Source organism: Ovis canadensis, chromosome 4 (assembly GCF_042477335.2).
Source record: "Ovis canadensis isolate MfBH-ARS-UI-01 breed Bighorn chromosome 4, ARS-UI_OviCan_v2, whole genome shotgun sequence".
Lineage (NCBI taxonomy): Eukaryota > Metazoa > Chordata > Mammalia > Artiodactyla > Bovidae > Ovis > Ovis canadensis.
The window spans coordinates 89,908,813-89,922,377 of record NC_091248.1 but is presented as its reverse complement, the minus strand read 5'-3'; the positions used below and the strand labels follow the sequence as shown (position 1 = coordinate 89,922,377).

At 47.3% G+C, this 13,565-nt stretch overlaps 1 pseudogene; it reads left to right on the top strand.

Annotated features, from left to right (window-relative positions):
• Positions 1-7,913: 7,913 nt before the first annotated feature.
• On the top strand, positions 7,914-13,153 carry LOC138931531 (ferritin light chain pseudogene; annotated as a pseudogene).
• Positions 13,154-13,565: the final 412 nt, after the last annotated feature.

Genomic DNA, 13,565 nt, shown 5'->3' with positions numbered 1-13,565 from the left:
TTGTGTCTCCTCCCAAATTCACAGGCAAATCCCTAAACTTCAATGTAACTATATTTGGATAGGGGACTTTTAAGGAAGTAATTAGGATTCAATGAGGTCAAAAGGGTGGGGCCTTAACACAATAGGACTGGTGTCCTTATAAAAAGAGAGAGAGAGCAGAAAAATGAAAACACAGAATGCATTTTGGGTCTTGCTGCTGCTGCTAAGTCGCATCAGTCGTGTCCGACTCTGTGCGACCCCATAGATGGAAGCCCACCAGGTTCCCCCATCCCTTTTGGGTCTTAGTAGAGCACAGATTCTTCTGTCTTGGTGCAGAGAGAATTCAGCAAAAGGCAGAGAGATGGGTAAGGAAAGAGTTTATTAGTACAGGACGTTTGTGAGAGATACAAGTTAGCAGGTAAGGGAGTGCCATCCCCTGAAAGCTAGGTGGGCTACATTTTTATAATCAAATAAAATTAGGGAGAGGAAGAAGACCACATTCTTCCTCATATTTGATGTCAAGTTTTTGTCATCTGACTTCCCCGGTGGCTCAGACAGTAAAAGCATCTGCCTACAATGCAGGAGAGCTAGCTTCAATCCCTGGGTTTGTCATCAGCTCCTCCTCCGCCTCATGCAGTGGAGTTTTCTTGTCCCTATGTGGTCAAACCAGGACTGTCATGAAGCGATGGAAATGAGAAAAGAGGTGATCAGTTCAGTTCAGTTCAGTCGCTCAGTCGTGTCTGACTCTTTGCGACCACATGAATCGCAGCACTCCAGGCCTCCCTGTCCATCACCAACTCCCGGAGTTCACTCAAACCACGTTCATCGAGTTGGTGATGCCATCCAGCCATCTCATCCTCTGTCGTCCCCTTTTCCTCCTGACCCCAATCCCTCCCAGCATCAGGGTCTTTTCCAATGAGTCGACTCTTCACATCAGGTGGCCAAAGTACTGGAGCTTCAGCTTTAGCATCATTTCTTCCAAAGAAATCCCAGGGCTGATCTCCTTCAGAATGAACTGGTTGGATCTCCTTGCAGTCCAAGGGACTCTCAAGAGTCTTCTCCAACACCAAAGTTCAAAAGCATCAATTCTTTGGCACTCAGCTTTCTTCACAGTCCAACTCTCACAGCCATACATGACCACTGGAAAAACCATAGCCTTGACTAGACAGACCTTTGTTGGCAAAGTAATGTCTCTGCTTTTCAATATGCTATCTAGGTTGGTCATAACTTTCCTTCCAAGGAGTAAGTGTCTTTTAATTTCATGGCTGCAGTCACCATCTGCAGTGATTTTGGAGCCCAAAAAAATAAAGTCTGACACTGTTTCCACTATTTCCCCATCTACTTCCCATGAAGTGATGGGACCGGATGCCATGATCTTCATTTTCTGAATGTTGAGCTTTAAGCCAACTTTTCATTCTCCTCTTTCACTTTCATCAAGAGGCTTTTTAGTTCCTCTTCACTTTCTGCCATAAGGGTGGTGTCATCTGCATGTCTGAGGTTATTGGTATTTCTCCTGGCAGTCTTGATTCCAGCTTGTGCTTCTTCCAGCCCAGCATTTCTCATGATAACATACACTAAAATATGGTAAATCATCTCAGGTTTCAGTAAAAAGTCACCTTTCCATATATTTCTGCTCTTAGTACAAGCAGAGAAAGCCCCTTCTCAAGGAACATTCATTTGCTGACTTCAGTGAACAGGATGCAGGCCTCATTCCATTGTTTATGCTTGGGGGCATGTCTCATGCTTCCTTTGCATGGTTTCACTGCCAAGCAAGTCTGCATGGTCTGTTTCTAAGCAAGCCTGCTTTCTTGATAGATCATTAATCTACAGGCATCTCCATACTTTTTCTCTATTTATGAACCCCTAGTGAGAGTAGCTATTTAATCTCCCAAATTGTCCCTTTACTCTGTCCCTATCACAAACACACAGAGAGGAAAGGTCTTAAGAGAACACAGCAAGAGGACAGCCATCTGCAAGAAAGGAAGCTGTGGGAGAAACCAACCCTCTCAGTACCCTGAACTCAGACTTCCAGCTCTGTGACCCACGAGAAGACAAATGTCTATTGTTTTAAGCCCCTCAGCCTGTGGTGCTCTGTGATGGCAGCTAGCACAAAACTGTCTGCCTCTCACATCCCTGGTGGCCCCTCCTGACCATCATTCCAAATAATTAATAGAGCATTTGATCTTCCATAAGTACTTCTTCCCCAAGGTTTCCCAGGTGGCACTAGTGGTAAAGAATCCACCTGCCAATGCAGGAAATATAAGAGACCAGGTTCAATCCCTGGATTTGGAAGATCCCCTGGAGGAGAGCATGGCAACCCACTCCAGTGTTCTTGCTTGGAAAATCCCAAGGAGAGAAGAGCCTCATGGGCTACAGTCCCTGGGGTCACAAAGAGCCACACGAGTAAGCGACTGAGCACTAGCACTAATCACCTCCTCCCTAGTGACAGAATATACTTGCTATCTTTCTTATAAGTGCCATCTAGCAGGAAAATATCTTCCTGTCCCCAGTAAGAAATGAGCTTCCCTTAACACCTGACATCTTAGCTCTGTGCCACATAAGAACAGAAGCGGATTTAATGGAACGAGTGGGTTAGAGGAAACCAGGTTGGTGTGAGGATTCAATAACCATGATGATGTGAGAAAGCACACAGTTGGTCATAGAGTGGGTGCTCCATATGTAAACGCTACCCCTCGAAGAACACACAACCCACCATGCCCACTGAGAGGACATCTACAGAGGAAGGACACATTTCTCACTTTGTCCACTTGGTCAACAGATATTAACGGAAGCCCAGTGTGGGCCAGCCTTATGCAAACTGGAGGGAAACCAGTAAGAAACAAAGCCAACTCCACCCTCAGGAGTTTACTTTCTTCTGGAGAAAACAGATGACAAACAAGGAGTATAATCAGGGTCTTAGTGACTGATAAGCACCAGACAGGGAAATGAGGTGGAGTTGGGGTGGGGTGATACGGGTGCTAGATTAGTAACATTTATTCCAACATTTGCCTGACACCCACTGTGTACCAGGGATCATACCGGGTGTTGGGAAAATAAAGGTGAACAAACAGCTTCTCTCAGAGGAATGGCCGTCAAGGGCAGGGGAACCCCTGCCTGCCTTCCTCAGTTGCTCCAGAAGCTCTGGTGGTAACCACCAGGATCTGTCTGAAACTCCTATTGATACTCACAGACCTTGGTTACACTGACAGCACTGTTGGGTATGATTTTTTATTTTCCTTTCCCTTTCTTCCTCCACAATTAAATCTTGTTATTCGAGTGGCCTCAGACCTCTGTTCTCCACAGACAATATTCAAGATTAGGACTACAGCAACTGTGGAAGAACTGTCAATTTCCCCATGAGACTTTAGAAGTCCAAAATAAAGAATTCTCTATATCCTAGTGGACACTTCTTTCTTTTATTCTTTTAAAGGGGACAAAACTAACTTAAGAAAATATCCTTTGCTTATGGTCAAAGGAAGAAAACGAAAGCATTTCCAGTGTACAATCATCTGACTTAATTTTCAAAGCACCAGTATCTTTATGGGGTCCCAGATGGTGGGTGAGCACTGGGCAGTGCTCAGAAGGACATCAGAAGGGACGGCTGGGATGACTGATGGACATGAGCAGTGATCATATGGAACTGAGCTCCATGAGGCTTGCACAATTCAAAATAAAATTGGAGGGAAAAGATTAATTCTGAGCCTTTTAGTCGCCAATGCAAATATATACTATTTATATTGGCTATAAAATTCACCAGGAGTGATCTGCCTGGTCTCAAAGTGGTCACTGACTCCAGGGACTAAGAAGAAAGTTTGGGTTCTGGACTCGTCCTCCCCTCTTCCTGTCCCTCTGATTCTAACAGTGTGGCCTCAGACCTGGCTAATCAGAACATTCCTCTGACCCCAGGGGGAATCCAGGAAGGGTGACCCTGATTTGACTCAACATGAAGCAAAAAGACTTTGGGCTCCTGGGGAAAATGATTCTGATTTGGAGAAAGCTTGATTCTGAGAAAATGTGGGCTGGGCTGGTGGCCGTCAGCTCAAGAGGGGACAGGCGAGACCTCCTTTAGACACCCAATGTGGAGGCTGGGTCATTAACTCTTGATCAGACCTGCAAAAGCAGAGCAACTTTGGAGTGCTCTGACCCTTTGCGGCGACCCTCTGCTTTTCTTTCTGTACCTCTGGCTTTCTTTTGTGTTCCTTTCTCAGCCTGGTTGAGGTTGGGTTTTTGCCATCAGCACCTGAAAGACCACATGAGAGTCTGTATCCTGATCCCAGTTAGTAGGCCCTGGTCGTGCAAGGAAACTGTGACCCACGGCCCACGGCCACGCATGGGTCAGTGTCTGGCCTCTTAGATGCCACGTGCTTCCAGGTCCAGCGGTGCTCTCCTCCTGTGATTTGCCAGGAATGCTGGGATGGGAGCAGGTGTGATAGGGGACCAGATTCAAGCTGATGTTGTCGGAAGCATTCAACTTGATGTTTGGTGCCTTCTTTTCCCTCTGCTATGAGTTGGGGATGTTCCAGATCCAAGTAAAGAGGGAGGCCCCGTCCTTGACCGAGGATGCAGAATAGTCATGGACTGGGGCCAGGAGGATCAAGCCACCGTCACGGCCTACCTGCAGCTGGCAGGACAGAGCGGCAGGCCCCCTGGGGACGTGGAATGTGAGAAGGCAGCTTCTGTTGAGCAGCAGTCTCCCTGGCTTCTATCGCATCCAGTGATAGTGGCGGAGGAACACAGCATCCTAACCCAATCCCAGCGAACCCCAACTCCCAGCAGCCCTCGTGATGTGGTCCCCTTGGGCACCCCTCACAGCTGCTCAGAAAGCCAGGCAGCCTGGCTGTCCCTGGAAGGTGCCTTGTCTTGGCAGGCTCCCCTCACCCTGGAAGAAGTGATCATAACAGACTCCATGGACTGCATCACCAGCCTCAGAAACAGCTTGTAAAAACCAGATCCCGAAATGGGTCAAACATTTTCCCTTGCTACAGCCAATTCTAAGTTTTTATCCCATGATAGAAAGTTCTACCATCTTATAACATACACTTGTTTAGGAAAATACCACAGAGTGGTGGCTTTTAAGAAATACCTGTTTTCTGAGTAAGAGAAGAAAAGGCAGAAAACATGAAAAAAAAAGTCTACTACAGTACGGTAAGAAAAAGCAGGATTTATCTTTTTTGATGGCTCACTGGGGAGTGACATGATTTTATAGAACTGTACATTTCCACAGAGCCAAGCAATCATATTTTACAGAATTTGGTTCATTATGAGAAATATGCATAAAAGAGAAACAATTTGCCCTAAAATGGAATTCACTACATGGAGAAACTCAGAGATATGTGGACAATCCACTCCAGGACTTCTCTACTCATGGCCCTGGAGTTCTATGACACTGTGATTATATATTATACGTATATGTATGTATGTATGTGCATATATATGTATATATATTATTATATATGTATAATCATATATATATATGCATGGGCTTCCCTGGTAGGTCAGCTGGTAAAGAATCCACCTGCCATGCAGGAGACCCCAGTTTGGTTACTGGGTCAGGAAGATCCTCTGGAGAAGGAATAGGCTACCCACTCCAATATTCTTGGGCTCCCCTGGTGGCTCAGATGGTAAAGAATCAGCTTGCAATGAGAGAGACCTGGGTTGGGAAGATCCCCTGGAGGAGGGCATGACAACCCACTCCAATATTCTTGCCTGAAGAATCCCCATGGATAGCCTGGCGGGGTCGCAAAGAGTCGGACACGACTGAGTGACTGAGTGCAGCACACAGCACATATATATACAAGCATGCTAAGTCACTTCAGTCATGTCTGACCCTTTGCGGCCCTATGGACTATAGCCCGCCAGGCTTCTCTGTCCATGGGATTCTCCAGGCAAGCATACTGGAGTGGGCTGCTAAGCCCTCTTCATATATATATATATTTGGGTTTTGTCCCCATCTCTGGCACATAGCTCCTAGAAACTCTGAGATTTCCTAAGTGAAGAAAGCAATAGGTGTTTCATTTTATGTTAATGGAGTGATTTTGGAAAGCTTCTGGGAATGGGAGATGGCTGTCGGTGGAGCCAGTCCTGTGGTTAGAAGGTTCAAATTTTCAATTCCATCTCCCTTGACCTCTGGGGAATCAATCAGTTGGCAATAGCCAATGATTTAATCAATCCTGTGTATATAATGAACCCTCCAGAAAAATCCAGAAAGGCAGGGCTCAGGGAGCTCCCCAGTAGATGACCACGTGGAGATTTGGGGAGAGTAGGCTGTTTGGAGAGAATATGGAAGTTCCATGTCCTTCCCCATGCCTTGCCCCCTGCATCTCTCCATTCTGGTTGTTCCTGAGTTACATCCTCTTACAATAAACTGGTGATCTAGTGGGTAAAATGTTTCGCTGAGCCCTCTGAGCCACTCTAGCTAATTAATCAAACCTGAGGAGGGGATCATGGGGACCTCCCTGGAGCAGATTGGCCAGAAGCACAGGTGACAACCTGAAGTTTCCACTGGAGTCTGAGCTAGGGGATGGGGCAGTCTTGGGGGATCTGATGCTGTCTGTGGGGACAGGGTGTTAGAACTGAATTGCTTGTTGGTGTGTATCCCCTCAGCTCTACCTGCTCCCCCTACACACACAGCAACTGGGGGCAAAGCTTTAAATTGCTGCGCACACCTTCACATCAATTCTCCCTACACATCGAGGGGTATGAGAACACACAACCCAGATCAAATAGTCCAGACTTCATCTTCTACAGACAAGGACTGAGGGAACCCATGCCCCTCCAGGGCAGGTCAGTGGTCCAACTGAGGTATAATACTTCACAGGCAACAACACTCAAAAACCCCATTGTTCTCCCCCCAGACGGCCAGTGAGCAGCATTCCCCAGGACTGATGCTGCACCCACAGAAGAGGTGAGCAACTGCTCAGTTTGGGGGATTTGAGTCCCAGGTGCAACCTCTGGGTAGAGAATGCACAGCGGAAGCAACTGAGATATACAGCAGCCCCAAAGGAGGGGCTTTGCTACTAAAAGTACTAGCTTCTTTCAGAAACAGTTGGTGAAATAAAATTCATGTTTTATGGCAAGATGAAAAAAATCTAAATGAATTTTTCTTTGCCCCTTTGGGCCTCCTCCCTAACCTCTGGTGTGTGTGGTGCATCTGTGCTTGATCAGACCCCTTAGGAGAGAACCTTCCTTCTTAACCTTGTAAGGGGCCATGGTGACCCATGACCCTCCATCACTTTGTTCATGGAGATCTGGACTGTGCAAATTGTCAATAATGCATCATGTAGTTTACAGCCCTCTGTCTCAAAAACTTACATAACTGTGCTTTGACCTCTAACAGGCAGAAGAGTTCTTGGAGCTTTCTGAGAGGCTGTTCCCAGGTTATAATCCTCAGTCTGGCTCAGATAAAATTTTCCATTTCTGTCTTAGATCTACTGATTTTTTTCATTGACACAAGAAAGGACAATGTCCTATGAAAGTAATGAAGAGAAAACCCTGGCAGCCAGCAGGGCCCAGCCCCCAGGGCCAGGGGACAAGGGAGCATCCCTGGTGCAGGAGGGATGGCCCAGCCCAGGAGCCGGGAGGACCTGCTGTCTGGACATCACCCAACTCAGTCCATCGGAGAGAGACACGCTCCCAAGGCCTGGACGCAGTTGGGTCGGCAGGACCCAAATTCTCACCTTTGACACAGCACAAAACTCTCTCCCCAAAAATACCAAAGGAAAATCTGATTTGGAGTCAATGAGTGCCACACCACCCCAGTGGAGACCCCATGGCGTGGCCCCACAGGGAGATGGCCAAGTCCAGACACAGCTGAAGGGGCCTCCACCAGAAGAAGGACTCTGAGACAGCATTCAGGTTATCAAAGGCCATGAAACACAGCCTGGGCTCCGGGGGCTGGGAGAGATGACACTCAGGGAAGCGGAGATTATAGAACCATGGAGCGAGTGCGTTTGAAAAGAGCCAGGATTTTAGAGGAAAGAACAGCATCCATAGAACAGGGCCACAGAATCCAAGGGAATTGCAGGTTGTCAGACACAGTTCATTGGATAAAAACAGAGCAGACAGCGTGAAATACAGACATGGACCAGACGCCGGAGAAGGTGGGAGGGTGGTAGCGTGAGAAGCCAGCTCCAAGTCACGACTGATCTAGAAGAGAACAGCGCGTCTCATGGAGTTGCTGGTGTCTGGAAAGAAGGAACATGATTTGGTTCTCCCCTAACGCTGAGTGGCCCATCTCATCCCCCAGGCCAGGCCCCCTTGGAGCTGGAAAGGACACCACTAACCCTCAGCTGGGACCAGAGGCGTGCAGCAGGCACCCCCTGAGATCCATGACCTTCGTTTCAAGGGTGCCCGGGTGCCTATGTGGGCTCTTCACATGCCTGCCCAGCAGCCTCTTGTGCTAACACCCAAAGTGCACCTGCCTCTACTGACCCACAGCTAAAATAAATTCCAGACTCTCTATCTATCTGAAGAAGACCCCTCTTAACTTTCTTGCAGGTGACAGTATCCGGCTTCAGACCCCCCAGCCCCACCTCCTCTCGGAGCCCAGAAGCCATGACGCAGGAGGTGGGGCAGCTGGTGCCAACAGGGTGCCTGGCTCTGGGGCCAACATGGGCAGCACAAATAGAAGCAGCAGGGACCCCACTTAGGCGACTTTGCTGGTGGTTAGGACTCCACGCTTCCACAGCTGGGGCCTGGGTTCAGTCCCTGGTTGGGGAACTGAGATCTTGTAAGCCATGCAGTGTAGCAAAAAAAAAAAAAACCACTTAGGAAACACTGCCTTCCTCAAAGCCTTGCTCCTTCCACGGCCACCCACAGAAGGCACCTGGCTCACCAGGACAGCTGGCAGGGTCTCAGGATCCCCCAGCTCCATGTTCACAAACTTGAGCATTTCAGTCCCACATCCCACCAGGAATCAAATGCCTGCTTCCTGTGAGTTCAGCAAGCCTCTACAAAGGTGACCTGCCATGTGGTTCCTTTTCTTGGATGCCAACTCTTTCACTAGCACGCTCTTAACGATGGTCCCCAAAGGACATGAGTCTGGAACCTGTGACCCTGTCTCCCAGCTAACGGATGCTCTGAAAGGGCAGAAGGGTCCGTTCTCTCCCTCTCTCCCTCCCACTTCCCTTCTTTCTTCCCTTGCTTGCTCCCCTCCTCCCTTCCTTCCTCCCTCCTTCCTTCACTCTCCTGTCCTCTTTTTTTGGTCTCGATACTCTAAATGCCAGGGGCTCTGCTGATTCTTCAACATTTAATTTGCATCAAGCCGTGGCCCCTGGGCTCAGGAAATTCAGAGGTGGGAAGGCCAAGCCAGCCTGCCCCCCTAGGAGTTCCTGTGTGTGGACCTGGAATTGGGCCCAAAACAGCAGCTGCCTTTTAACCTAGGCCCACCCATGCCAACCTCAGCTCCAGCCCATTAGGGTCTCCAGAGTCAGCAAGGGAGAGTCCAAGAGGGCCCATTAAACTTGAATTTAAATGAGCCACAGGAGGTGCAGTCCTAGGGATTTGTCTCTTGTTTCAGCAGTGCTTGGATGAAACAGACCCAGGGACGCCCCTAGCTCCAGCCTCCGACCATCCCCCAACATTTATTCCAGTGGCAACTTTTGGCATCAGCTACTCTGCTGTCGGTGATTACTGGGACCAGCCACAATTTTTTGAGCTTCAGTTCAGTTCAGTTCAGTTCAGTCGCTCAGTCATGTCCAACTCTTTGCAACCCCATGAATTGCAGCATGCCAGGCCTCCCTGTCCATCACCAACTCAGACTCACGTCCATCAAGTCAGTGATGCCATCCAGCCATCTCATCCTCTGTCGTCCCCTTCTCCTCCTGCCCTCAATCTCTCCCAGCATCAGAATCTTTTCCAATGAGTCAACTCTTCGCATGAGGTGGCCAAACTACTGGAGTTTCAGCTTTAGCATCATTCCTTCCAAAGAAATCCCAGGGCTGATCTCCTTCAGAATGGACTGGTTGGATCTCCTTGCAATCCAGGGGACTCTCAAGAGTCTTCTCCAACACCACAGTTCAAAAGCATCAATTCTTCGGTGCTCAGCCTTCTTCACAGTTCAACTCTCACATCCAAACATGACCACAGGGAAAACCATAGCCTTGACTAGACAGACCTTAGTCGGCAAAGTAGTGTCTCTGCTTTTCAACATGCTATCTAGGTTGGTCATAGCTTTCCTTCCCAAGAGTAAGCGTCTTTTAATTTCATGGCTGCAGTCACCATCTGCAGTGATTTTGGAGCGCCCCCCCCAACAAAAAGTCTGACACTGTTTCCACTGTTTCCCCATCTATTTCCCATGAAGTGATGGGACCGGATGCCATGATCTTCATTTTCTGAATGTTGAACTTAAAGCCAACTTTTCATTCTCCTCTTTTACTTTCATCAAGAGGCTTTCTGGTTCCTCTTCACTTTCTGCCATAAGGGTGGTGTCATCTGCATATCTGAGGTTATTGATATTTCTGCGGGCAACCTTGATTCCAGCTTGTTTTTCTTCCAGTCCAGCATTTCTCATGATGTACTCTGCATGTAAGTTAAATAAGCAAGGTGACATACAGCCTTGACTTCTCCTTTTCCTTCTGTTCCATGTCCAGTTCTAACTGTTGCTTCCTGACCTGCATACAGGTTTCTCAAGAGGCAGGTCAGGTGGTCTGGTATTACCATCTCTTTCAGAATTTTCCACAGTTTATTGTGATCCACACAGTCAAAGGCTTTGGCATAGTCAATAAAGCAGAAATAGTTGTTTTTCTGGAACTCTCTTGCTTTTTCCATGATCCAGCGGATGTTGGCAATTTGATCTCTGGTTCCTCTGCCTTTTCTAAAACCAGCTCGAACATCAGGAAGTTCACGGTTCACGTATTGCTGAAGCTTGGCTGGGAGAATTTTGAGCATTAATTTATTAGTATGTGAGATGAGTGCAATTGTGTGGTAGTTTGAGCATTCTTTGGCATTGTCTTCCTTTGGGACTGAAATGAAAAGTGACCTTTTCCAGTCTTGTGGCCACTGCTGAGTTTTCCAAATTTGCTGGCATATTGAGTGCAGCACTTTCACAGCATCATCTTTCAGGATTTGAAATAGCTCAACTGGAATTCCATCACCTCCACTAGCTTTCTTTGTAGTGATGCTTTCTAAGGCCCACTTGACTTCACATTCCAGGATGTCTGGCTCTAGGTGAGTGATCACACCATCTGATTATCTGGGTCGTGAAGATCTTTTTTGCACTGTTCTTCCATGTATTCTTGCCACCTCTTCTTAATATCTTCTGCTTCTGTTAGGTCCAGACCATTTCTGTCCTTTATCGAGCCCATCTTTGCTTGAAATGTTCCCTTGGTATCTCTAATTTTCTTGAAGAGATCTCTAGTCTTTCCCATTCTGTTGTTTTCCTCTATTTCTTTGCATTGATTGCTGAAGAAGGCTTTCTTATCTCTTCTTGCTGTTCTTTGGAACTGCATTCAGATGCTTATATCTTTCCTTTGCTTTTCACTTCTCTTCTTTTCACAGCTATTTGTAAGGCCTCCTCAGACAGCCATTTTGCTTTTTTTGCATTTCTTTTCCATGGGGATGGTCTTGATCCCTGTCTCCTGTACAATGAAACGAACCTCTGTCTATAGTTCATCAGGCACTCTATCTATCAGATCTAGGCCCTTAAATCTATTTCTCACTTCCACTGTATAATCATAAGGGATTTTATTTAAGTCGTACCTGAATGGTCTAGACGTTTTCCCTACTTTCTTCAATTTAAGTCTGAATTTGATAATAAGGAGTTCATGATCTGAGCCACAGTCAGCTCCTGGTCTTGCTTTGGTGACTGTATAGAGCTTCTCCATCTTTGGCTGCATAGAATATAATCAGTCTGATTTTGGTGTTGACCATCTGGTGATGTCCATGTGTAGAGTCTTCTCTTGTGTTGTTGGAAGAGGGTGTTTGCTATGACCAGTGCATTTTCTTGGCAAAACTCTATTAGTCTTTGCCCTGCTTCATTCTGCATTCCAAGGCCAAATTTGCCTGTTACTCCAGGTGTTTCTCGACTTCCTACTTTTGCATTCCAGTCCCCTATAATGAAAAGGACATCTTTTTTGGGTGTTAGTTCTAAAAGGTCTTGTAGGTCTTCATAGCACTGTTCAACTTCAGCTTCTTCAGCATTACTGGTTGGGGCATAGACTTGGATTACTGTGATATTGAATGGTTTGCCTAGGAAACGAACAGAGATCATTCTGTCGTTTTTGAGATTGCATCCAAGTACTGCATTTCGGACTCTTTTGTTGACCATGATGGCTACTCCATTTCTTTTGAGGGATTCCTGCCCACAGTAGTAGATATAATGGTTATCTGAGTTAAATTCACCCATTCCACTCCATTTTAGTTCGCTGACTCCTAGAATGTCGACGTTCACTCTTGCCATCTCCTGTTTGACCACTTCCAGTTTGACTTGGTTCATGGACCTGACATTCCAGGTTCCTATGCAATATTGCTCTTTACAGCATCGGACCTTGTTTCTATCACCAGACACATCCACAGCTGGGTATTTTTTTTGCTTTGGCTCCATCCCTTCATTCTTTCTGGAGTTATTTCTCCACTGATCTCCAGTAGCATATTGGGCACCTATTGACCTGGGGAGTTCCTCTTTCAGTATCCTTATTACTGATCAACCACTAGTCCCAGATTCCTCAGAATTATTCCACTGAGGTGGAGGCCGCCATCAACCACCTGGTCAACAAGCATCTGGGGACTCCTACACCTACCTGTCTCTGGGTTTCTATTTTGACCAAGACAATGTGACTCAGGAAGGGTGTGGGCCACTTTTTTCCACAAATTGGCCAAGGAGAAGCGCACGGGCGGCAAGCATCTCTTGCGAATGCAAACCCAGTGCAGCAGCCATGCCCTCTTCCTGGACGTGTAGAAGCTGTCTCAAGATGAGTGGGGAAAAACCCAGGACGCTATGGAAGTTGCCCTTCTCATAGAGAAGAATCTGAACCAGGCCTTTTTGGATTTGCATGGCCTGGGTTCTGCCAGCGCAGACCCCCACCTCTGTGACTTCCTGGAGAACCACTTCCTAGGTGAGGAGGTGAAACTCATCAAGAAGCTGGGTGACCACCTGACCAACCTCTGCAGGCTGGCTGGTCCCCATGCTGGGTTGGGTGAATATCTCTTCAAATGGTTCACCCTCAAGCATGACTAGGAGCCTCTGAGACCAGTGGCCTTTGAGGAGCCCCCTGCTGACGTCAGGGCTTCCTGAAGCCCATTTCTGCAGCCACTAGGCAGTTTTTTAACACCCCCCAAGACCTCTCTCAAGCCTTGGACAAGATGGAAACAATAAAAGTTTTTGCAGCAAAAAAATAAGTAAGTAAATGAGCAACAAATACTGTTTGGTATAAGTACGTCCCACACACTGCATGGGACATTCTCACTCCACCCTAGTACAATGCCATGGCAGCCTGCCAAGAATCTCCTCCTTTACTTGGCGGGATCTGAGGTCCAAAAGTGGTGGAGCCCAAACCTGTAACCTGCGGATTAATGTTCTGTGTTCCCTTCCAGGTCTGTGTCAGACAGTCACTGAGACCACAGTCTGGGTGAATCCTCACAACACCATC